Raw genomic sequence first — 23340 nt, 5'->3', positions numbered from 1 at the left:
CGTGTGAGAAGTACCAAAAACAACGTTTCCCAATCAGGCTTGACAAGTTGTAATTGGATGAATCCACACAAAGAAATTCAATGTTTTCCCCTCATTAGTTTGTCCAAAAGCAACATGGAGAAAGAGAGAGGAGGAGGGAAAGAATGAAACAAGGCGAAACAAAGACAGAAGGAGAGGGGGGGAAATAATGCCACCACTTTCTTTCTTTTCTTTTTTTTTTCTTTTCACAATCAAACCATTGTCAGCCATGGATAAACTTTAACACATGGTTGGGGGGGGGGGGGGGGGGGGGGGGTAGAGCTTGAAGAACACACTGACACATGAGAAACACAGATTAACAAACAAGCGTCAAAACTCTTCAGTCGGACAAAGGAATCTAACAAATATAAAAAAAACAAAAAAAAAAAAACGCAAGCTGGCCATTCAGTGGTTGATACTCGGGGAAACTCAGGGTCAAAGGAACAGATTTTGGCAGAGGAGTGAGGCACCAGCATCAACCCTGCCACCACACCCCCTTCTCTTCCCTTAGCGGCTGCTCTTTTCACTGGGCTGTATGCAGATCAGACTGGGAATGATTAAGGTCTCTCGTCACGAAAGCCAAATGTTCTGTGGGAACAAGACCTGGCAACATGTGTGGAATATATATTTATATATATATATATATAGATATATATAGATATGTACAGCACATGATTGCAGAGGAGCAATGGAGTAAAACATATCTAAATCCAATATGACACACATTCCACTAGTAAAGTACTGTGAGTTTGACATTATAACTTTGTCTCATAAAGAGGAACACTGAAAATGAACTAAAGCTCTTGCAAGAATACTTTCCAGAAGTTTTTTTTTGTCTTTGAAAGTAAGTCCTTTGCTTAATCTAGCTGTATTCTCTCAAACCCAGACGAGACATCAAGGTCCATACTTTTCCTCCCCCCGCAAAAAAGTTTACAGATCAACTTACCTGTTCTCGGTAGAAGCAGGGCAAAGAGAGTAGAAGTGGTTGAGATGAGCTTGACTCCCAAAATCCAGTCGAGTGGGGGGATGAGACTGTGGAGTGGCTGAGAGGGCCTATGGGGTAATTGGACTCGGAGCGCATGCAGCCAAGATCAAGCAGGTGTGTTCTGTCACAACAAGGGGAGGAGAGAGAGAGAGAAAGAGAGAAGGGGTGAGAGAGGAAGAGTGTAATAGGGGGAGAGAGGGGAGAGACAGATGGAGGGAGGGTCCAACCGCCGGGCTCCTCTCAGGACCGAAACAATTGGTGGAGAACTTCCCTCGTTCTCGCTGCCTGCTTCCAAAAAACAGCTGGAAAAGGAGAAGAGAGAAAGGAGGGGGGGGTAAAATGGTAGAGAGAAAGGGAGACAGAGAGAGAGAGAGAGAGAGAGAGAGAGAGAGAGAGAGAGAGAGAGAGAGAGAGAGAGAGAGAGAGAGAGAGGCAGGAAGACAAGAAGAAAGAAGGAAGAGAAAGAGGCAGAGAGTTTAAGGCAATAAGCAGTGATTCGACTGGCAGCCACCCTTACTGTGACATCTGGTAATGATAGGTCCTGTGTGGAGCTCAGCAGAGAAACGCTGCACACAAACTCTCTCCTGGCCTCTTTCACACTCCCTCATTCATTCTCATTCAGCCTCTCAACGCACTAACCCCCGGGAAAAACAAAAACACACACACACACACGCACACACAAACACTCTATGGACACTTTTTTGTTCCTATATCCTTTGCTGAGATTGATGCCTCCGACAAATGAGCCTATTTAACTCCATTCGCCACCATCCGGGTGAGGTTTGTTTAGGTTTCCCTAATGAGCCTGGACCCATTGGGCTTGGCCGGGCCAAAACAGAGAGGGAGGAACTCTGAGGGACAATGTGGGAGGTGAATAGCTTGGATTATGTATTAAGTTTGCTAAAATACCTCCATAAGGCAGATCCAGTGGAGTGTTTGGTGGCCTGAGCGGGAAGACGGGTTAAACTATACTGTTCCCCTATTTCTCTCTCTTTTAGTTGAAATATCTTGACGTAAGAGAATTTTAAGAAACGTAGTCTAAAAATAACAGTTTTTCGTGAAAGTTAATGCAAATTAGTTGATCAATTTATTACAGCAACTCACGCCCTTGTTTTGAAGTAGAGGATTTGCTTTACATAAAAGAGGAACTTTTACTAAGAAGGATATAAACTCTCTATTGCTCATCTAACTGAAGTAATTTAAACTTTTTAATGTAGTAACTTTGCAGTGTTACTGTGATGTTTAGGGGGTCGGTGTAGCTACAGAGCCACTTAAGTTCAATGGTCAGTTTAAGGAAGGATTAGTAGATTTTGATGAACTGATTTTTATAAACTCGTTACGACAAGAAGAATCAACAAAGCAGTAAATTGTCCATACGAAGCATCTCTACCATCACCAGTGACAAAAGCTTAGTGTACGTAGGCCATTGAAACTGGAGTGACTCCAGTCAATTCCTCTTAATTCACCGTTTTTAATCATTAACTGGTATCTTATTGTGAAGTTGCTTTATGACTATTATTTACAACACTGGCCAGTGATGTTGCACTCGACCAACTTGGCTGTATTTCATGGAAAAAGAAATAAAAAAAAGTTAATAACAAGTAATTAAAAAAAATTGCAGTTTCTAATGAAAATTCAGAGTTTTCTGTTTTGTGATCCAGTGATATTCCATGATAACTAACTTTTTTCTGCCTCTGCTGCCACATCATCTGGTATCACGGTCTCTGGTTTATAATCTAAAAAAGGATCTACTGGCCTGACTTCCTCCTTTAAAGTAAAAGACACTGCTTTATAACACTTATACTTTGCCAGTTTATTTTAATGTGAAATTACTTCGGAAGTGTGTCATTAACTAAAATTTGTCACTTGACTGAACCTACGCCGGCAGGTGTTCTTAATTAAATCGTAATTAATTGCAATCAGGTGCGTAAAAGTTCCACTTGGATCATGAAATAGTTATATCTGATGAGTTATGGACAAATTATTGGACTAATTCTGCATAAGAGAGAGAATTTATGTGTAAAAATGTTCCAACACTTTAGGAAGTTGAGGTGTTCTTTCCATTGACTGGCAGGAGGCCTTCAGGTGCGTAACGCGCCCGTCGCAGCGCAGGAGTTTGTGACGATTCAAAGACCAAAACGGAAAGAAAAACGGACTTTCTGCGTCTCCTTCTGCCACCCAAATGTTCCTGGGGGTAATGTTTGAGATAATTCGTCTTCTGGTTGGATTCAAGTGGGACTGAGAGGATTAAATCACGCAGGAAACACAAACTTGGCTCAACTGGATGTTTCAAGAAAATGACCAGGTCAGTAATAAATACACCAACTGCATTTATATCCTGTTCTCTGCGCCATTTCTCTTAAACTGGGTCTTTCTTGGGACGCTGCTGATTGGTTCATTACACAAATATTAAGATTTGAACATGTATACATCCATGAGGTTGATTTGGGAGTAAAATGTTTATTTCCACGAAACTGCTTAAAAAAACCTTATATATTATAATATTTTTTTCCTGCACAAATCTTTAAAGCAACTTCAGCCATTCACAAAACTAACAAACATTAAATCACGTTAAGGATTTTAACCCCTGAAAGGCCACTTTGATTGAAAAAGTTATTTTCCATATAAAAAATATGTTCAGTGGAAATTCGCTGCCCTCTTAAGTCCTTAAGGACAAAACTGCTCACTTAAAATCTAGTTTGTATTTTTTTTTTAGGGCAACTGATCAGAAATTTCAACCCTTTTTCATATTAATGAAAATGAGTTATTGGTTGCTGTGGAGCATCAGATTTAGACGTTTGCTATCTTCTTAAGTCATTTGTGGGGAAAAAAACCAAAAAGCCCTATGACGTAAAAACATAAATCTAATAGCCAGTGTAAAATCATGCATTTTGTGGTTTCAGAATTTCTGATCTTCACAAATAAAATCAGCCATTCCATCTGCAGTCCTGAAAATAGCTAAATAATATAGTAGTTTAGTTTTTAGTCTGCAGGGGGAACAAAGAGTTAAATCGCTGATGCATCTATTTACAATTCAGAGGATTGAGTTAAAAGTATTTTATTTGTTTGGTCACTGCACTTATTTCTTCATCTTGCTTTTATTGGTTATTGTTTCGTCTTTGTGAATAGAGATTTTCCACTTTCAGCACTAATATTAGGTTGCACCCTTGGCTTCATTGTTGGTACTCCATTCAATATAATCCTAAACAGCTTAAGTAATGCAAGAGAAGAAGATCTCTGTGTGATCATATATGTTTGGTTGTTCTTGTCTTTTACATTGAAAATGACACCGAAATATCAACGGAACAGCTTTTAAATCTAGTCCTTCGTTTCCTCATTCTATTACTTTCCGATTCCGAATGGAATTAAAGTACTTTATTAATCCCAGAGGGAAATTCTTTAAATTTGAACTAGCTACTTCATAAACAATAGAGTCAGACATATTTCACTTTTTTTATTTTGCACATTCTGTCCAGAGCAGGCGTTAAATTTCCAGCCTGAATTATAATTTCGTTCCTCCCATCCTTCAGATGTTGACATTATCCAGGCTGGAACGGACGATTTGGGTGGAAGGAGGGTCTAATCTTCACGAGGCTGGAGGTATTTCTTTTATTTAACCTCGAGTGAACCAGACTTCATCTTATCATCTGTCACGCTGGCAAAGTTTCTTGACGACTCGGGGGAATAACAAGTCCTGCTGCTGCTGAAAGGTCACACCAAGTTTAATTCCTACATTGCAGCGGGAGGCCGTGTGCCCAGTTGGCTCGTGTCTCGGCGTCTATTTACTTTCTTGTTTTGATTTACTGTGGATCTTAAAAAACAGCTTTGTACTTTGACTAGAAAAGATGAAACACAAGTGAAGTCTTAATATCTAATCTCTATTCTGGCGCCATTAATTCTTCTGGACCGGCCTGATTTCTGCCGTGATGCAGAATAAAATCTACTCGCTTTTCACAGTTTTGTCGTTTGCACTTTAAATTCAGACGAAGGACGTATCAGATAGCAGAAGTGCAGGTTTCATCCTGCAGGTTTTTTTTACTTGACCAACTCTGCTTGCAGACGGTAAAGTTCAGACCACACATGAGATTATTGTCTTCTTCTCTTTGAGATGGAGGATTGTGTTTTTCTTTTTCTTTTCTTTTTATCTTTGTACACAATACCCTTTCACTTGAGATCCACCATGTGATGATTGAGTCCACAAAATAAATGGAGAGGAAAAGGCAGGCATGGGAAAGGGTCAGAGGTCAGGCTGATGTGGAGTGTTTGGATAAAACCGGGCGTCATCGCAAAAGCTGAAATCATCCTTTTTTTTAACGAGTCGGATCAGGACAGGGAGAAAAAAGCCAATGTCTGTTTTTCTATTTTTGGAAGGAGACGATTGAAAGCGTATATTTGTACCGAGGCAGTTTTACATTGACGCTGTGGATACGTGGACGTCTGACCTCTGACCTCCGGTTGCTGGGTGGCCCCTGCACAACTGCCTTGACTTGACCTGAACCTCCTTTTGGCAACATAAAGTTTAAGGTCCAACTCCATGCATGTCTGTTGTAATAAAAAAAAAACCTAAATGAAATATGCAAATTTTAAAAGGTTTAAAAGCAAAATGACTTAAAGAAATAAAAAATAAATAAATAAAAACTCCAGGTGTTTTAAAGGTTGTGGGCATTGTCGCGTGTTCTCACAAGAAAATAGGTTTTGAAGTAAAGGTCAAAAACTTGATTCTCTGTTCTGACCTCAATATTGTCGTGTTCTCCGTCTCACAGAGGATTTTCAGAAAACAAACGGGCGATGGCGTCGGGGTTGTCTTCACTTCTGCTCAAGTAGGACTCTCTTCAACAAACCTCTAACACAACCTCTGAATAAGAGCTTTGGAAACAATAAGTCGTATGTATATATGTCTGTATATTTGCAGAGAAGAGTTTGGACTTTGTGTGAACAAGGTATTTGAAAACTCCAGTAAGTTAGTTTACCTGTAGCAACGTGTTCAGTGGGACTAACCTTCATACAGCCAAACAATTCCCCGTCTGCAGCCGGCGGCTGAATATACGCTCCGTTTCCCCTCTATGGGTCCACTATATCGCTCTAATATTTGGCATTCTGCCCGTCATTCATACCAAATATTCTCCCCCAAAAAAGGACAAACCTTCCTAAATGTCACTTTTTCCAAGTTTAGCCTCCATGACGATGGAAAACGAGACACCACCTCATAGCTCTTTTTCACAGAAATTCCATTGAGGACAGTTTAATAACAATAATCAAGATTATTTTAGAGCGACCCTGAAGTGAAAGGTGCACGACAAAACGTTCATATTGGTGTTTAAAAAAAAAAATAAAAAAGATGTTAAGGATTATAATCCTTGCGTCTGGGCAGGTTTGACAGATGGACGCAAGACAATACGTGTGGTTTTAGTGAGAAATGTAGCCCCGGGCGGTGAGTGTACATGACATGTTTAAACGACTTTTGAAGAACGAGCGTCTCTTTCACAATAACAGTGATTTGACTGCAGGTTGAATTTGGGAAAAACGACGGAGCAAATGTAGTTTGGTTTTAATCTTCCTGCTATTTTTGGAAAGTTCACTGCAGATACTCTTTCTTTGATGAGCGAAGAGGAGGCTCTTTGTACCTTTTTCTTCTGCTCCTCCGGAACCTTTTAACTGTTATTTCTATCAGTCGGTACTTGTGCAATGTTCTGCAGCAGAGCAGATGTGTGACTTTGCCGGGTCGCCGTCGTGTTCGCTGCACACCAGGAACGACCTGGCATGTCGTTTGTGGTCAGCCCGACAGCTCGGTCTACTTCGAAAATGATGTTTTCATGTGAAGAGTCGGCGCTCGGGAAGCCTTGATGTGGCCTGACGGACAAGTGACTGGGGAAGCTGAACTTTTGCACGTGTGAATCGCTGCAGCCAAGAGGCGCAACATGGAAGAGCCATTTAATAACGACACACTTTCAGGACGTCGTGACTATTTCAAATAAGACATTAAAATTGACTGGAGTACCCGTTTTCATGAATTATACTAGTCCGGCTGTGTAAGTCTTCACAAAGGAGAGTTTTGTTTTGTCTGTCACATGCTTGTCACTTCCAATGACGAATCAACGGAAGCCTTTTGAGTAGTTCCACCAGGACCAGAACACACAAATCCCCTCCTGGATTCCTTAAGTTGTTCACCAGCAGTGAGGTAGTGGGGATCTGTCATTCTCATTGCTGAATGGAGTATCTCAGCTGTGATGGACAAAACAGACCCTACACACACACACACACACACACACACACACGGGGCATTGTAGAGGCACAACCGGGGCCAGTGACGGGCCGACAGTTGGGTTCTGAGCCAGCGGTACTGTGGGAAATGACCTTATTTGGACCAATCAAAGCCAAACTGTCGTGGTGATGCTTATTCACATGATAATGGCTGTAGAGGATTCCCATCAGCTTGGTTCTTTTAAGATACTCCACCACTACACGCACACACACACACACACTTCGGCCACTCAGTTGCCAGCTTTGATGGGTGTTTTGAGATAAATGCCATATAGTAACAGTTCTATTCATGTCCTGCTGAACTTTTCAACTGAGTAGTTAAATGCTCTGCTTGTATTTGCAGGCAGTAATCGTGTATTTGTGGCAAATCGTGCCGGCTGACTTGATAGCTGTTTGTATTCTGTCGTGTTAAGTCTTCGCTTTGTCTCCATTCAATACATTTCACTGATTTTTAAAGTGACAGAGAAATAAAAAAAAAAGAATTATTACGAAACATGCTCAAGTGGTGGTTTGGTACCAACGTGTCCCTTCGGGACTGACATCTCGTCAGAGGAGAAGAAGCTCCTCACAACCGGCCGGCTTCACATCACATCCTGTAATAACGGCGTTGGGAATCAGTAAAAAAAAGCAAACACATGTGCTGGGCTGGTGAGCGAGGCACCAATAATCTTCATTGTGTGGTTTCCTATGGAGGGACATTATTGGATTTTTACGGATCAAAGTGCTCCCAAAATTAAAAACGAAATGGAATTAGCAGTCCCTCGGCAGGACCCGTCTGCTCCGAGCGGCCGATACACGATAGAATCATTCACATTGTGTCCTAATAAATGTTTTGTCAAATGTTTGTCAGCTGAATACTATAAAACCAAGCATTCAGAATAAACCCATTACTCCAATTCTAAAGTGGGATTAGACAAATTGTAGTGAGAGATGAGATGTATGGAATAAATGTAAGTCTACGGATTGGATTATTTGTACAAAGAATAAAAGAAAAACCCTGTTTGGATCTTTTTGGATTTAGGAGACATTATTCCCTGGTTGGTTGCAGCTTTTTAAAACTCTCTGTGCTTCAAATGTTGAGGGCGAAGGGTTTGAGTAGAGGTACAGTCTGTACCGTCTGCTGGAAGGCCGGGCTGAATCCTCCTTCCACACATCCAGTCTTATCAGCATGACCAGAGAGGAATGCGACTCCACCAAATCACTTCTTTGTCACTTCAAGTGAGCGTGAGACGAGATGGACACGGTAAACGTGGATCAATGACTGAATCATATTTTGTGACTCATTTCCTCATTCAGAGTCTTGCTCAATGACCCACAGAGGTGACTGTGGTCATTCATTTGATGACCACGCCATTTCATGCAGCTGCAGGGTTTTTGGCCGATCATCCACACGGCGCGGCGTTTCAGGAGCCAGGAAATGGTTTTTCTTTTTTCTTTTTTTAAAGATAGGTTCCAGAGTGGAGACATTTTAAGAAGCCGTCTCGGCTTTGAGGTAAGCAAAATGCACATTTGCGAAAACTGAGGACGTCATCGCCCCACCTCTCGCCCTACAACCCTGCGACCCTTCATGGCGTAACTGAACAACAACAAAAATGGCCGACGGCATGCTCCAGGTCGTGCTGCTGAAGGGAGTCTGTTTAATAAGGACACATGTTGCATTTCTCCAATACGATGACTTTGGTCTTGCTCCGTGTCTTCTTCTGCTTTATTACTGTGTTTCTGTGGCAGAGTTACAGCGCCACCTAAAGGCCTTTTCAGAAACAACATTTTGAAAACGATGCCCATTTACACAGAAACACTGAAAACGATATAGTTTTTATATTTGTCTTTTGTCATGAAAACAATCAAACATGCCTGCAGACAAGAATCCATGGACGACTGGGAGTCATGACATGACGGAGACGACCATCGACTGAGCATGTGCAGAAGAGCTCAACTCCGGTCGTGGTGTGCATGCGCACTTTCAAACGTTTGGCCGTCTTCTATATTGTGAACTTGTGGTTTTAAACTCCCATCTCAAGGCATTGCTGTCACCTATTAAATAGTGTGACGATACGATCTTTACCTTGCCAAAGGCAGCGACCCACTGAGAATGGAGGCCAGCCCACTTTGAGGTCATGACCCACCAGCTGAGAATCGCCGCTTTAAGTCACCATTACCCCATCAGACAGTGAAGCACTCGTGTCTTTTTAAAAGAAGTTCACTCTCTTTAGTTTTCTATATGCTAATTAGCCTCCAGGCAGTCGCTTAAAATGAGTCGGTGAATAACTTAAAGTTTTATAGTCTGGTAAAGGCCACTTCTGTTGGAACACGATTAGAAATTCAGCACTTTTCGGCGCACTGTTGCAACTCAAAGGCCCGGCGCTGCCCAGAATCTAACTCTATTACTAAAACTGTAATTTCAGTGTGGCTTGAGTTCAGCAGAATTTGAGCCCATTAAAAGAAAAAAATACACCCATTTATTGGCAGGTGTTAAATAGAGGACGACCACAAATTAACAGTAAAAGCCACACTTTTCTGCTCCAACACTGCCGAGCCAGCTATTGTACAAAGAGAAGAGTTTATGACACATTTTCTTTTTTACACCCAGAGTGGGAATTACCAAGACTGCAATTAAAAGAAGACAAAAAGATATTGTGTGAGCTGTGGCGGATAGGTCAAACTGACCAATTGTTTTTCTTATTTAAGAACGTCACTGACTTTAATTCCAGCCAACGTGGCTCCAGTTAATTGTAATTCCCAACCAAATCCTTGACCAATCTGCTGTGAGTTTAATTGCCAGAGAGCATTTTATTCATGTGATGGACACATAAATAAACCTTTTATGGTGGCGATGCATAGTTTTGTCTTCATATCGAGACATTTTTCACTTGATGCAGCCTGAACTGCCTCGTGTTGCTATTGGTGCTCGTGTTCGTTGGACATCTGAGAGACTGAAGCTCCTGCATGGGCCTGGATATGTTCTCTGGGCATTTCTTTTTCTTTCTTTCCATTTCAATCTGTTTCTGATTTTAGTTGGGCCGAGGTGAACAGCCAAGCGGCGCTCTCGTCTGCCAACAAAGCGAGTGTGACCCTTCCAGCGCCATTCGGGTTTGAACAGATACATGAGCTGCCAGGCTTTTCAGGGAAAAGGAGCGCCGAGATCAACATATCTACATTTTCCCTCGGTCTTCAAATTAGATGCCATGGAAACAAAACAAGAGTGTAACGTTAACATTTTGGGGGCATTTACAGTTGCAGATGATCCCCATAACAGTGTGTGTGCCAAATAGTACATGCTGGTGTGTTTGCCTCCGTTTCATTGGTATTATACTGGACTGGAAAATCTATAGGAAACCAAGCTTATAAGTCCTTGGAAAAAATGATATTGTAGATCGAGAAAGCACAAAACAGAGGTTTTTTTTCTTTTTAGTCGTCTGTTAGAGACGGGATTTTTACCCGAAGGACCAAACTGAAACTGAACAACTGAGCGAAATGACGTGTCGGGTATCCAGGAATAAACGTACAAACATCAAGGGCTGTTTGAAGGTAATTTAGAATTCAACATTGCTGCTCATTTTATTCACAGTGCTGAAATACAAACACTCTTGCCCACGACGTTAAAGGTTTGTTGTATAGGCACACCCACTGGGGAAGGAGGACAATTTCCCTGCAGGAGTCCAGATTCAGTTTGTTACTGAGGAGTCGCATTAATCCGTCTTGACAGAGCGAAAACAAGATGCATATGGGGCATATAGTCGGCTTCTTTTGTGAGCGAACCACCAAGATGAATGAATGCTGACAGAAACATTCATGCTACATGTCAAATAAAGTTAATCCTGTTGTTATTATGTGATATTGTCTGTTTTGCCTCCTCTTAATGGTACATATTGAGAAATCTTCCTTTTCTACAAGAGAAAAAAATGCATAGACCACATTACATAAACATTACTGAGGGGGTCGTTTAAGATGACGTGTATAAGACAACGAAAATTTAGGATTACAAACATATTTTCCAGGGTTTGGATCCCAATCTTGTCTTCTTTTATAACTTCTTTATCCGGCTATGATGAGAGGAGCAAACATTTAATGTGGTTCATATGGTGAACATATGAATGCTATTCATTTAAATGTTGGGGGGGATGACAGAATCTGATGCTTTTTCTAGGGTCATTAATAAGAATTAAATTTGCCCTTATGGCCCAAATAGTAGATAATACCAATTTGTACTTGTTTTACATCAAGACGTTCATCATTCAGAGATGCAGCTCAATAATTTTGATATAATTTTGGGCATCTTTATTATACAAAAGTGTTATTGTAGAGAAATGTATGTCATTAGGTTGTCCGTCCATGACTCACTATGAACATTTCCAACATTTTAGATATTATTTTAAATCAATGCAGTGTTTATTCACACTGTAAAGTAGTTTGTGTGTTTTAGTGGGAACAGTCATGGGCTGTAAAACAGGTGATGTCTTCAGCAGGCGATCTGAGAGTACCCGCCTGGGAAAGACATCAGCAGCCAGCCGCTGCCATGGCACTGTCGGCTAACTCGGCATGGCAAAGACAATTATCCTTGACGAGGGCCGGTTTGTGTCCGACTGCCACTGTGCACCTAAATTGGCCTTTTCTAGAGCTGACATTACAAAGAGATACTACCAAGTGGTGGGAAAGTGGATGGAGTCACAGAGAATTACGAAGAAGGTTTGGACACGGAATATGAAATTATAGAAAAAGTAATTGGCTGTGGGGAAATGTTGATTATTCCCTTTTTATATTAGATAAAGAGTCGCAGATGTTGGCATCCTCACTCACTAATGGGCGGTGGCGTTAAGCAATATTTAATAAAGCAATCCAACAGCGATAAGTCTGATCAGGCCGCTGCTGGTGTTTAATGTGATGTGCCAGTCAGATGTTTCTATAGAAGTAGATATCTTCAGTATTTTGTCAGCATAGCACAAACCCGATGTTACATAACAGAACAAATAACCCGAGAAGAGGGGAACATGGACCACAAACAGGCTGTCAACGTGATGAGAGCAAAATGTTGGTGAATCTGAACACAACAGTGTTTTATTACCGACTTGGATGTGATTCTACCGTACGCAGCCGGAGGCTGATGGAGAAGATCATAGTTTGTGGGAGTGACCAAATTACTTTTAAACAAAGAGTTATGATGACTGTGGAAACATGTGCAGCATTCGTCTCAAGTCAACAACTTAAACACCTCATTTTCAGACTTTCCATGACATGTGGTGCCGTTTGAAGGTATTAGAAACTTTGTGCTGCAGAGTTTAGAGCTTGTTTTCAACAAACGACTACAAACAGTTTTAAGAGAGGCTCAACATTAGCAGCAGATGGGCTTTTTGACAAAGAGAAAGACTCTGTTCGGTAAATAAAAGTCAAATGTCAGTATTTTAAAAGATTCACCTGTTTTCATTTAGTGGTCATCATGTTGCATCTAGTTTGTAAAGCTGCGTTTGGAGGCGTGTGAATTCTACATTTGGTCAAGACAAGATGCATTTCTCAGAACAGACAAACAATCGTCATGATTTACAGTTTAATTAACGGAGATAATGCTGAATATGCTGGTTTACCTCAATCACATACAAGTAAAAACACGCGAATTGTTGCTGAATATCTATACAATTAAAATTGGCCATGTAATCTAGTTGACATTAGAAATGTTAGTAGGTGATCTTAATCTATTTGCGTTCATGGTCACAAATGAAGAAGTTATTTTTAGATATTTTCCATAAAGTGGCACTTTTGTCAGTTTTGAGTTCAGATCATGAAAAATGGGAGCAAAAACAAAAGTGTTGTTTATATTTTTGTTCAGTGTTTGTGCTTTTCTTTTAGGACTTTTTGAATTATTATGATTATTATTAGAAATCCTGGTTCAACGACTAGTTTACCATCACTTCATCTCAAAACCAAACAAATATTGGGAATATTCTCTTTGTATTATTACAATAAACATGAAAATAGATGTGAAATTCAAAATAACATTTATTTACAAATGACAGAAAAATTATTAATAACGAAAAATTCACAAAAAAACTGATCATTTACTTCCTGTAAGAACATTTGAATTGATTGACATGCGTTTTAAAATATAAATAAAACACAAAAATCTACCAAAATGTCCCCAAAACAGGAAATTCAACACAAAGCTGTCAAAAGGTATTTGGAAAAACACGTCTTTTGTTTTACTAAAATTTAATTGTCTCAATGCTCGACATGCATGTTTACCTGGTATTGTACAAACATGCTTGTTACTAAAACTCTGTTTAATTTACTGATAGTAAAGTATTCTTCTCCTTTGACTCTTGTCTTTAGGTTATTTAGAACCAGACGGTACCAGACATTCTCGTTAGGTAACAATCCTTCTTTATTCCTACAAATATCTCATATCTTTTTAAAATGTCCAGAAACATTTAAAAACAGAGTCTCATCTGATTTTTGGTTTGCACTTCTGCAACCGTGCCTTTTCAGTTTCACCTCCAAGCTGGACTTTCCGTGCCTATCCGGCCGGACTTTGCAAGCAGTATTGATTCTATCTCAGACAAACTTTTAGCAGATGCACTAGAAAATTCTTACCAAACATCTCGACCTGTCTTTGTGTGTTCAGAAAAATCAACGGTTGTGGTCGCTTATGGGGGGGAAAAAAAAGATCCAATTACTGTTTGAGATAAGCAGAATCTGTAAGTTCATTTAAGTCTTTGAAATGTCACTTGACCCGTCTCCTACCTCCCGTTCAGACTTTGTCCATTAGGAAAACTTGGATGTGGTACCGACTGTACACACCCGGCGTGTGTCAGGATTTCAACCAGCTCTCCTGCAACCAATAGGAAGTATTCTTGTCTCCCTGCATCAGACAAAACATTTCCTTTGTATACACCAGAGGGCTGCCTGTTTGTAGCCTGAGGCCGGTTTTCCCGTTCCATCCTCATTTATCATTTTGTGTGCCAGATGGGGGGAAAACAGTCCACCTTCCTTTTTTAGCTGTTGATGTTTATTCCACCGGTGTGTGTGTGCGGTAGGAACTGTATGTGTCTGGAGGAGCAGATGAACCAAAACACTCTTACCTTTTGTCATTCTTTGTGCAAGATTGACTCTATTTCCACATGTTTGGCTCTCGGAGTGAGGGTTTGTCCTGTCCTCTGGCGTGACTGTGTTTCACCGCCAGCTCATCACCATGAAATCACATCCCGTCTCATCCACTGCAACCTGTGCATCCTCGTTCCTGAAGTCCGTGGATGGCACGTGGTCTAAATTGAATCGGTAGCGGCTCTCCGTGTTCCAAGCGATTGCATTTGAGGTGGTAGGAACAGTTTGTACAGGAACACAAGGGAGCGCTCAATACAGACGGTGAAATGCCTTCAGGTACTTGTCATGTGGAAGACACATGTTGGGAGCAACCGGGAAACTAAGATGAATGTTTCTCCTTTTTTTTTTTTTTTGTTTATTTATTTATTTATTTTTGGTTGAATGAGAGAAAGTTGATGTTGCAGGAAGGGACAAATGCAAAGCAGGAGTGTCCGTGGAGCCAGTGAGGTGTTGGCCACATGTGTTCGCTCCCAGACTCTTGATAATTGATCTGCGGTTGATGGCAGAGCGGCTTTGCATGGAAGCGGATGAGATGCGGTCGAGCTTTTTCTCCTGCGTTCTCATGAACCTTTCCAAGGCGCTGCGAACAACCCAACCCCCCCCCCCCCCCCCCCCCAAAAAAAAAAAGAGAGACCATGTGTATTTCAGCATGAGATGAAATAAAATCCTCTTCCCGAACCGAATCACTGGAACAGCCAACGAATCAGAAGCTCGGAAACTAGGATCCAAAACTTATGCCTGACTGTTTAAATCTGGATATTTTTTTGCCACTGGAAGACGGGCAGGCCAGAGGACGGCTCGGTTGCTCTTGGATCGGTCTGAGTTTACTCTAGAGTCTGCCCCCATTCTTTCCACATACTTCACATTTTCACATCCAGGTTTGTGTGGCTTTGAAACCGTCTATTCTGCCTGAGGTCCACAACTGATGGGAAAGGTGACCACACGGAAGCAGAAGAGCAGGCCGAACCCATTTTCCACCTTAAAGATAAATTCTGAACTATGTAGATCTTGACTACAAAGTCAGATAATTAAGGTCTTTGAGATGAGTGATGACAATCAAGCTTGAATTGACTCAAATCTTTTCAAAATGGAAACACGGAGCTTTAGAGACACGGTTGTTGACCATACTGAGTTACAATACTACTTGCTGCACTTTCTTTCATTTATCATCCCAAATCCATTATCCATCATTGATCTCTGCATTCCTGATTTATGATAAGCCGTGGTGTTTTCCAGCTCCATGAGCAAGGCTCATTATTATATAATAGGTTTATTTTATATAATTGAATCGGCTAGAACAGGAACACAGAGTTCAACTTCTGATTAATCAAATGGGATCAACAATCCTTAAGTTTCAGCTTTTTTCCAATCATTTGTGTGACAATGTGACTTGTGAAAAGCCCGACGTAACTGAATTGTGCATTTGCACCGGAGGAACATGCAAACTCCACACGAGTGGTCACATTTAAATAAGATTGAATAATTACTGGTGTGAGATCCGGGATGTTTAACTCGCCCTGGCTGTGGTTTCTCTCTTTGACATTCCCTTTTTCTTTAGTTTCATGATGCTGGAAGATGAAAGTGAGCAGATGTCCGACTTGGCTTTTCACATTTTTACACAAAATGCTGTTGAAATGTCTGATTTACGTAACATCCAGCGGACTGTTGTACAACCACTGTGTTTGGCCCCGAAGTCACCATTTCATAATACTTGGCACAAACAGCTCGCTGGTTTACAAAACCCGCAGAGTATTTCACACAAAACCTGAATCTAGATCGTTTTTTAATAATATTACAACAAATTCAACCCATCAAGTCATGGTATAAGAACACATTTAGAAGTATTAGTGAGGGTAAACTGGTTACCTCTCTGGTGAAATGGACTCGAGTGGAAAAAGCTGACTTGCTGGAAAGACTTGCTCATCCAGTTTACAGTCACAAATCTGACACATCTGTTTTGCTTCCTCTCATTTTTTGCTCCTGATGAAGAGTTAAGTGCATCGTGTTGCTGTTGAGGCAGCAGAAGTCATTATGCTTTGAAGAGGGAATCAAAGTCACAGTGACCTTGACTATAACTTAGCAGCTGGTTAACAATGTCAAGTAACAACGTATGAATGAAAGGTAAAACCCTGAGAGATTATCCTTTATTTATCTTGGTGAACTGGTGACTAACTTGTAGGTTGGTGTGTCTCTGCGTCCTGTCCCCGGTGTATCCTACCTGTAGGACATTGTCCACTGGGATTGGCTCCTTGCCAGAGTGATTTTTAAAAGATGGTCATATTTAAATCAGCAGGTACCCACAGTCCTTAAGCCACATGTTAACCCTTAATAACACATAAAGCAGAGAGGATGTCCTACAATTTGGAAATCACAGTGCAGGCTTGATCCCACAAGAATAGTGTTACCATTCTCAAGCCCCTGCAACAGACACACACGCACACACACATACTCTTCAGATCATGCTTTGTGTTTAGAATTGCCTCCCTGTCATCAGTGCTTCCAGCCACACCAGCCTTCTGTCTCTCCACCGCCCTCGGTACTGCGTCACTTCCCCTGCTGCTCACATTAAAGCTGAGTTAGACCCTCTCCGATCGGGGAAAGAAATCTCCTCTAATTTGTCACCTTGGTTCCAGTGCTACTAATTCACTTTACAGCAAAATGGGAATTTCCCAATATGTTTCGGTCGTGTAATGTGGTGCTGTTGCTGGTTTGGTCGAGGGAAACGTCACCAAGTGGCCGTGGAGAGGTTTTAATACTTCTTTCGCCTTAATGAGTCAACTGGCTTTGTCTGTCTTACTTTCTGCTCTCTGACATTCAAAACAGACATCAGTAAAATGGGAGTGGGGAATGATTGCTTAGGTAATGTCTGCTGCGCAGGATGGAAAACCCTGTTAGAGCTGTTAACCCAAGGAGACAAGTGAAAAATCCTTTTATTTATTTGAAGTGCCTGCTTTGCCTGCCTGGCTTTTAAAATCCGCTATTTTTAGTCTTTTTGAACAATGCCTTGTTATTGGTGACCCGATTTGCCTCATGTGAACCCGTCTAGACACCGATTAAGGGGACTGCCACGGTAACGGCCACCACAGGATGCTGGGGTAAGACGGGAAGTGCTTCCTGAGGCTGACCTGGTTTATAGATGGTGTTTGTCCTGTGCCTGGGGCAGACAGATGGTCCGGCGCTAAAACGAAGGTGCTCTAGATGAGACCACGTGGCTTTCAGGAAGAAACGATAACACAAGTATGGCTCACTGACACGCCACAGGTAAAGACACCGACATTTTAATTAGTCGATTAAAACAAAAAATCCTCTCCTTCAGACTAACAGCTAAAACTTGAGTCCATTAATGGAGCCAATAAAATATATTACAAGCACCAAGTGGAATGCGTTAAAGCTTGTTAGTGTTTTTTTTTAACGTGTTTTCTTTTACCGACGGTGAACACCTGAAGGCTGAAGGGCTTTTTAGTTTCATTGGTCTGTCCAAGTCATTCAGAAGAATTAACTGTTGATTCACAGAGCAAATGATCAAACTAACAGTGGATGAGGACCAACGTTTTTGAATTGTAAAAACATTTCAAAACTAATTTACCGTGTGGTGAGCAAACGCCCCGATTTCTTCAGTCAATTAACCAAACGGTTTGTTTGGGGAGGGGGGGGGATGGTTGCCCCGTGTTTTATGTTTATTCAGGTTTAAAATTGTAAGAATGGGTGACACCTTCACGGTTACTATAGTAATACATGTGAGTAGATTTGTTTCACAGCAAAAGAAAGTTTAAAATATTGCATTTAGCATTCAATTAAAAAAACAACACACTTTGAATTTGACATTCAGGTACTATACATAAAAGCATAAAAACTACAAAATTATATCAAGATAAATAAAAACAATTTGGAATCAAATCCTTGATAACAACATAAAATGTAAAAAACTAAATAAGATATTAGGAACATATGTTCCATATGGACAATCAATATAAAAGGCGTGTAAAATTCATCATATTTGTATAACAGTTGTATATAGAATAGTTTGTTTCTGCTCAGTACAGGAAAAAAACCTGATTATGCCTTTAAACAAGGAATGAACATGTCAAGGAGTTTATCATCTACATAAGACATTTGGTAAACATGCCATGTGGAACTTAAACTTAAAGCACATGCAACCAGCAGTATAAATGACGTGTTTATTCTGAGCATTAGGAGTTACAAATCTGATCATTCGCTCAATTCCAGGGAGGATTTTTTTGGCAGGTGACGTTGGATTATCTGTGTGCTGCCAACATCGATCAAAAATCTAGATTAGTTTGATTATTCTCGACTCCCCTTGTGTATTTGTGTCAACCTAAATAACTGAATTACGTGAAAATGGGCAAACTGTAAACATGAGACTCCCGTTGACTCTCAAGCAAAACTTGCATGTAGTTAAAACTGGGCGCTTCGGGGGAGCCTTCGCTGGATGTCTCTCCTGTGACGCAACAATTTTTTATTTTTTTTTTCAAAAACAACTTGGAAATCGGACAGCATTACAAATCTCTGCCGTTTCCACTCGCATGCTCGGGAACAATTTAAAAAGTACTGAGGGAATATGCAGGATGTAATGGAAAGATAAAGCGCACTTGTACCGATGTGCTGCAATGGAAGAGTTGGACGAGAGGACACGATCAAAGTCGTTCCTCGCCCTGAGCGGAGTGCAGCGACCCCCGGGCGGCTCCATGCACTCGCTGTAATTACTATTTGCAGGAGCCTCTGTGCAAACTCTCAAACAGATATTGGCTTAATGGTAAACAACCATCACGTTTAATGCTAGGAGGCTGCGAGCTGGCAGCTTTATTTCTGCCTAAATTGAATTGCCATGCAGCACTCCACGTCTGAAATGCGAACAAGTCCATGCAGTAGTTTGCAGGAGGACTATTGTGCATTTATTCCCCTGGGTACAAACGTATATACAAGCCATTACATCTCGTTACATCCCACAGTCCTGCAAATAATCTTTGATTTGGGTATTTTAACTGTAAAACGAGTTAATGCAACTCTAAGGAAAATGTTCAATAAAGTAGAGCTGGGATTTTATAATAAAGTTTGTTTTGTTTAGTTTTTTTTGCATTGTAGAGGTTTTTTGATTTGAATTATGACATTTCTAGAGCCTCCATCACCCAGCCCACACCAATCCTTGTTTTCTCTAAATAGTCGCCCAGTGAATGCGCTGTGGTTTATCTTCATGTGGCTCCGACTGTATTTGGGGCTGAAACCAGAAGTTTTTCCTGAATCATGTGCTCTGCAATTTCTCCAGAGGATGGACGTTCACAGGCCCCCTTGTGGAGCCCCTGAAAAACGTGTGTGTGTGTGTGTGTGTGTGTGTGTGTGTGTGTGTGTGTGTGTGTGTGTGTGTGTGTGTGTGTGTGTGTGTGTGTGTGTGTGTGTGTGTGTGTGTGTGTGTGTGTGTGTGTGTGTGTGTGTGTGTGTGTGTGTGTGTGTGTGTGTGTGTGTGTGTGTGTGTGTGTGTGTGTGTGTGTGTGTGTGTGTGTGTGTGTGTGTGTGTGTGTGTGTTCGTTCATACATTTGTATATGCAGAGCTGTAAATTTGTGATGATCCACAGCCGTCCCTTCTGCTTGTGCGTGACCAAGCCCGTGTGTGTGTGTTGTCGGTTTAAGATCAGGCCAGAAGCTCATGATGGACCTTATGTGTGTGCGTGTCTTGAGGTCCCTCTGGCTCCCATGGTTTCTCTCTCTTCCCCTCCTCCCTTCACATTCTCCCCTCCCTCTACCCCCTTCCCAGCTTCATCCCCTTGTCTTGGCTAACTCAAGCGCCACCTTCCTTTCACTGTTGAGAATGCACTTCGCTGAGACCCAGAGCAGCCATTTTAACCCATTTTAACCCTGTAAGATTCAGTTGGAGCATCAGAAATGGACTTTGGTGCTCAAACCTGTCTTCAGAGTCTGATATTAAGTTTAAGCTTTGTTCAGGGTGAAAGGTGAAATTGCTGGATCAAGTTTAGGCTTTTCTTTAGGGATGAATGCAGGCGATTTCTTTTCTTCTACTGTACAGTAACAAATAAGTGTGTGAGTGCATGTGTGTAAACCAAAACAAATTGAAAGACACAAGTACTTTCATCCCTATATAGATCTATCTGATGACTACATTAAGGTTTGGGGCATTAAAAAGTCCAGCCACCATGTATATACTCTCTCCCAGCAGTGCCACACATCCACGTCATTCATATGCGTATTTTTTCAAATATCTACTTCTCAAGAAGTTGCAGTTTAGCAATATAGGCCAGTGGAATTACAGAAGGATCAAATTACAATGTACTCTCCAGCTTCAGATGCATCCTAAGACCAAGGCCTACAAGTTTTATTAATACAAGAAATGGAATGACGACCGAGTAGCACCACAATCCAGTCCGTCTGGCTGGACGCATGAAGGGTGTGGTTTAATATCCTGTTCCCTCTCCCTCTGTTCTCTATTTTGTGTCTTGTGCTTTTCTTTTTCTTTCGTGGTTTCATTCTGGCAGCGTCTTAATCAAAGTGTGGTGTAAAGAGCAATGACAATAAGCCCCAGGCTTTTTATTCGAAACGGCATTTTTAAGGATTTGATTTTGAGTAAACGATGTTAAATGCCGCGTATCACCAGACAGACACTTTTTTGTTGAGCGAGTGAAAAGAACCTCGTTGATGTCAGAAGCAGGAGCGGGTCCTTGATGACTTGATGATCTTGACTCGTACAATCAGCGGTGCAGCAGGCTGCCTGTACTACTACTAATCCTGTGTATCTCCTCTCGGGATAAGCTTAGATATCAGCCAGCGTCCAGCACAGGACACTGAGGTACGCAAATACATTCAACCATCTGCCAAAGTACTTAAATGAGCACATGGGTTCAGACTCTGTCAGGGGAGTAGTTCGCATGATCATTACGTATCTCAGCTCCCACGCAGGTTCACCAGATGACAGGAAACAAAACAAAAAAACCAAAGTGTGCTTGCAGGTAGTGCACGCTCACAGGTATGCACGCATGTATGAACTGATCCCGAGTGTGATTGAGATAAATAAAGGTAGAAAGAGAGTAAAAGAATGGAGGGAGGATTTGTTGCAGATCCAGGTAGATGTGATACGGGGGTCAGGGTCCTGCTGGACCGTAGGGAGGTGCTGGAGCGCTCCCGGCCCCAGCCGGGGCTCTTCCCTTCTGGACACGTGCTGAGCCAGTGGAGCCTGGATCCATCTTTCAAGCCTTCCCCTCTCTCCTTCATGCTCTCTTCCTCCTCCTCCTCCCTCTCTTTCCCCCTCCTCCTTCACTCCTTTCCCAGGCCCTTATGGGTGCAGTGCCACGTTGCTGAGTGAACTTATTAAAGCAAAGGAAAAGAGGGAAAAATGCTCTGCACCTCCACGTGGGCTCATGCCTTTTCTCCATATTTGCTTTTTTCTTCTTCTTTGCTTGGACTGGAAAAAAAACCCCTCCTTTATATCTATTATACATCATTTTTCTCCAGGCTTCAGGCTTGCAGTCGAGTCCAACCCTTTACCATGATTACAGTGGTCGTCCCTAAACGTGTGAAGTTCGTTCTTAACTTCTGTGCTTGTGTCTACATGTTGATATGTTTACATATCTCAGTTTCCAGTGTGGCGTACGCCTTGAATATACTGTTATCCCCCCCCCCCCCCCACCAGAAGATGAGGCATATGCATTCAAGGTGCCACAGTTTTTTTATTTGACAAGTGGAAATCAGCCCAATTCACATACTTTCTGTATGTCTTTCATGAGGCGACCCTCCTGAAAACTATTTTTCAATACATTATCGCCATCTACTGGCTGTTTTTCTATTTGCGTTGGAGTTCAATAAATGCTGTAGAACATACACACATTCATGATACTCTAGTCTTAGTCAGTTAGATCGTTGTGCCGTCACTCGTCTTTCACAAACCATATATGAAATTGTACGTCCCAAACTCTCACCATTCATGTCCACCTTGTGATTTTCCCCCCGAGGAATCTCATTTTAGGCAATATCGTACTCAACAGAGGAAAATGAAACTGTTGCTTTTCCCCGCTACCAGTTAATCTCCCTGATTATTTCCCTTTTCACTAAAGTGCCATACGGGGATTATTGCACAAAGAAAGCTCAACCGGGATCAGGAAAGGTCTTGCTTTGAAGATTGGGCAAATATTTTTGGGATTAACATACTTTGGTGTTTTTACTGAAACCCTGGGACCACATAAACCTCAGACTGTTGAGTCTCTCTCTCTCTCGACTGTTCAGAATTCAGACCGTTTGGTAAATATGGCTGAGCCAGACAAATATAGGCAGGAAATATCTGAATAACATCCTTTTGTCTCTGGAATGGGAAACTATTCTCCTGAGGTATAACAAAGGATGAAAGAGTGGTATGTTTATTATTCTGTGAATTCAACATATTATTGCTTGTTTCTTTTGGGGGAAAAACTTAAAATCATCACGGTACATCTGGCGTGAAGGACAAGTGATTCAAGTCAGTGAGTTTACCTGGTAACCCTTTATTCAGCTCCTTTTTATGGGATGAACTCGCAGATCAATATTCTTTTCATGAGCCTTTATCAAAACATTCATATCATCTGAATATTTAGGGACTGATTTATTGTACTTGTTATATTTGGGACACTATGGCTCATTTGGTGTCTCCCTGGGTAAAACACTGGCCTTCAAGTTGCTTCTGATGGTGTGCAAAGAACTTCCATTGCAGCCGTTTCAAATAGTGTGAGTGTGTATGAATGGGTTAATGAGACAGTTTGTATAAATCTCATTAAGACTACTCACGCCTTTAAAATGTGCTCTATATGTCCATTTATAAATCTGTTCAGTTATGACGGGCGATGAACGTGTGCTTGTCTACGCAAAAACAAATGGATGTTTTTTGAAATTCAGGTTCTTTTTCTGCTTTTTATTTTCTTATTTTACATTCAAAAGGAAACTTTTGTGTTTTGGTAAGTTGGATATATACTGTAGAGTTTAAGAGAGCT

At 41.3% G+C, this 23340-nt stretch overlaps 1 protein-coding gene across 2 annotated transcripts in view; it reads right to left on the bottom strand.

Annotated features, from left to right (window-relative positions):
* Positions 1–14494, bottom strand: part of dcn (decorin) — a 32543-nt gene extending 18049 nt beyond the window's left edge. Inside the window, exons 1-2 of one of the 2 annotated variants that reach the window (XM_080491759.1) lie at positions 14335–14494; positions 965–1124 (exon numbers count right to left, since the gene is read on the bottom strand). The gene's annotated coding sequence lies outside the window, so the exon portion shown is untranslated. Of the gene's footprint in view, positions 1–964; positions 1125–1520; positions 1811–14334 lie in introns of those variants that run through there. The other variant, XM_080491758.1, reaches the window with a different exon arrangement.
* Positions 14495–23340: the final 8846 nt, after the last annotated feature.

Source organism: Lipophrys pholis (genome assembly GCF_963383615.2).
Source record: "Lipophrys pholis genome assembly, chromosome: 22".
NCBI lineage: Eukaryota > Metazoa > Chordata > Actinopteri > Blenniiformes > Blenniidae > Lipophrys > Lipophrys pholis.
Note: the sequence above shows the minus strand (reverse complement) of the source record. Positions and strands in the feature narration are given on the sequence as shown.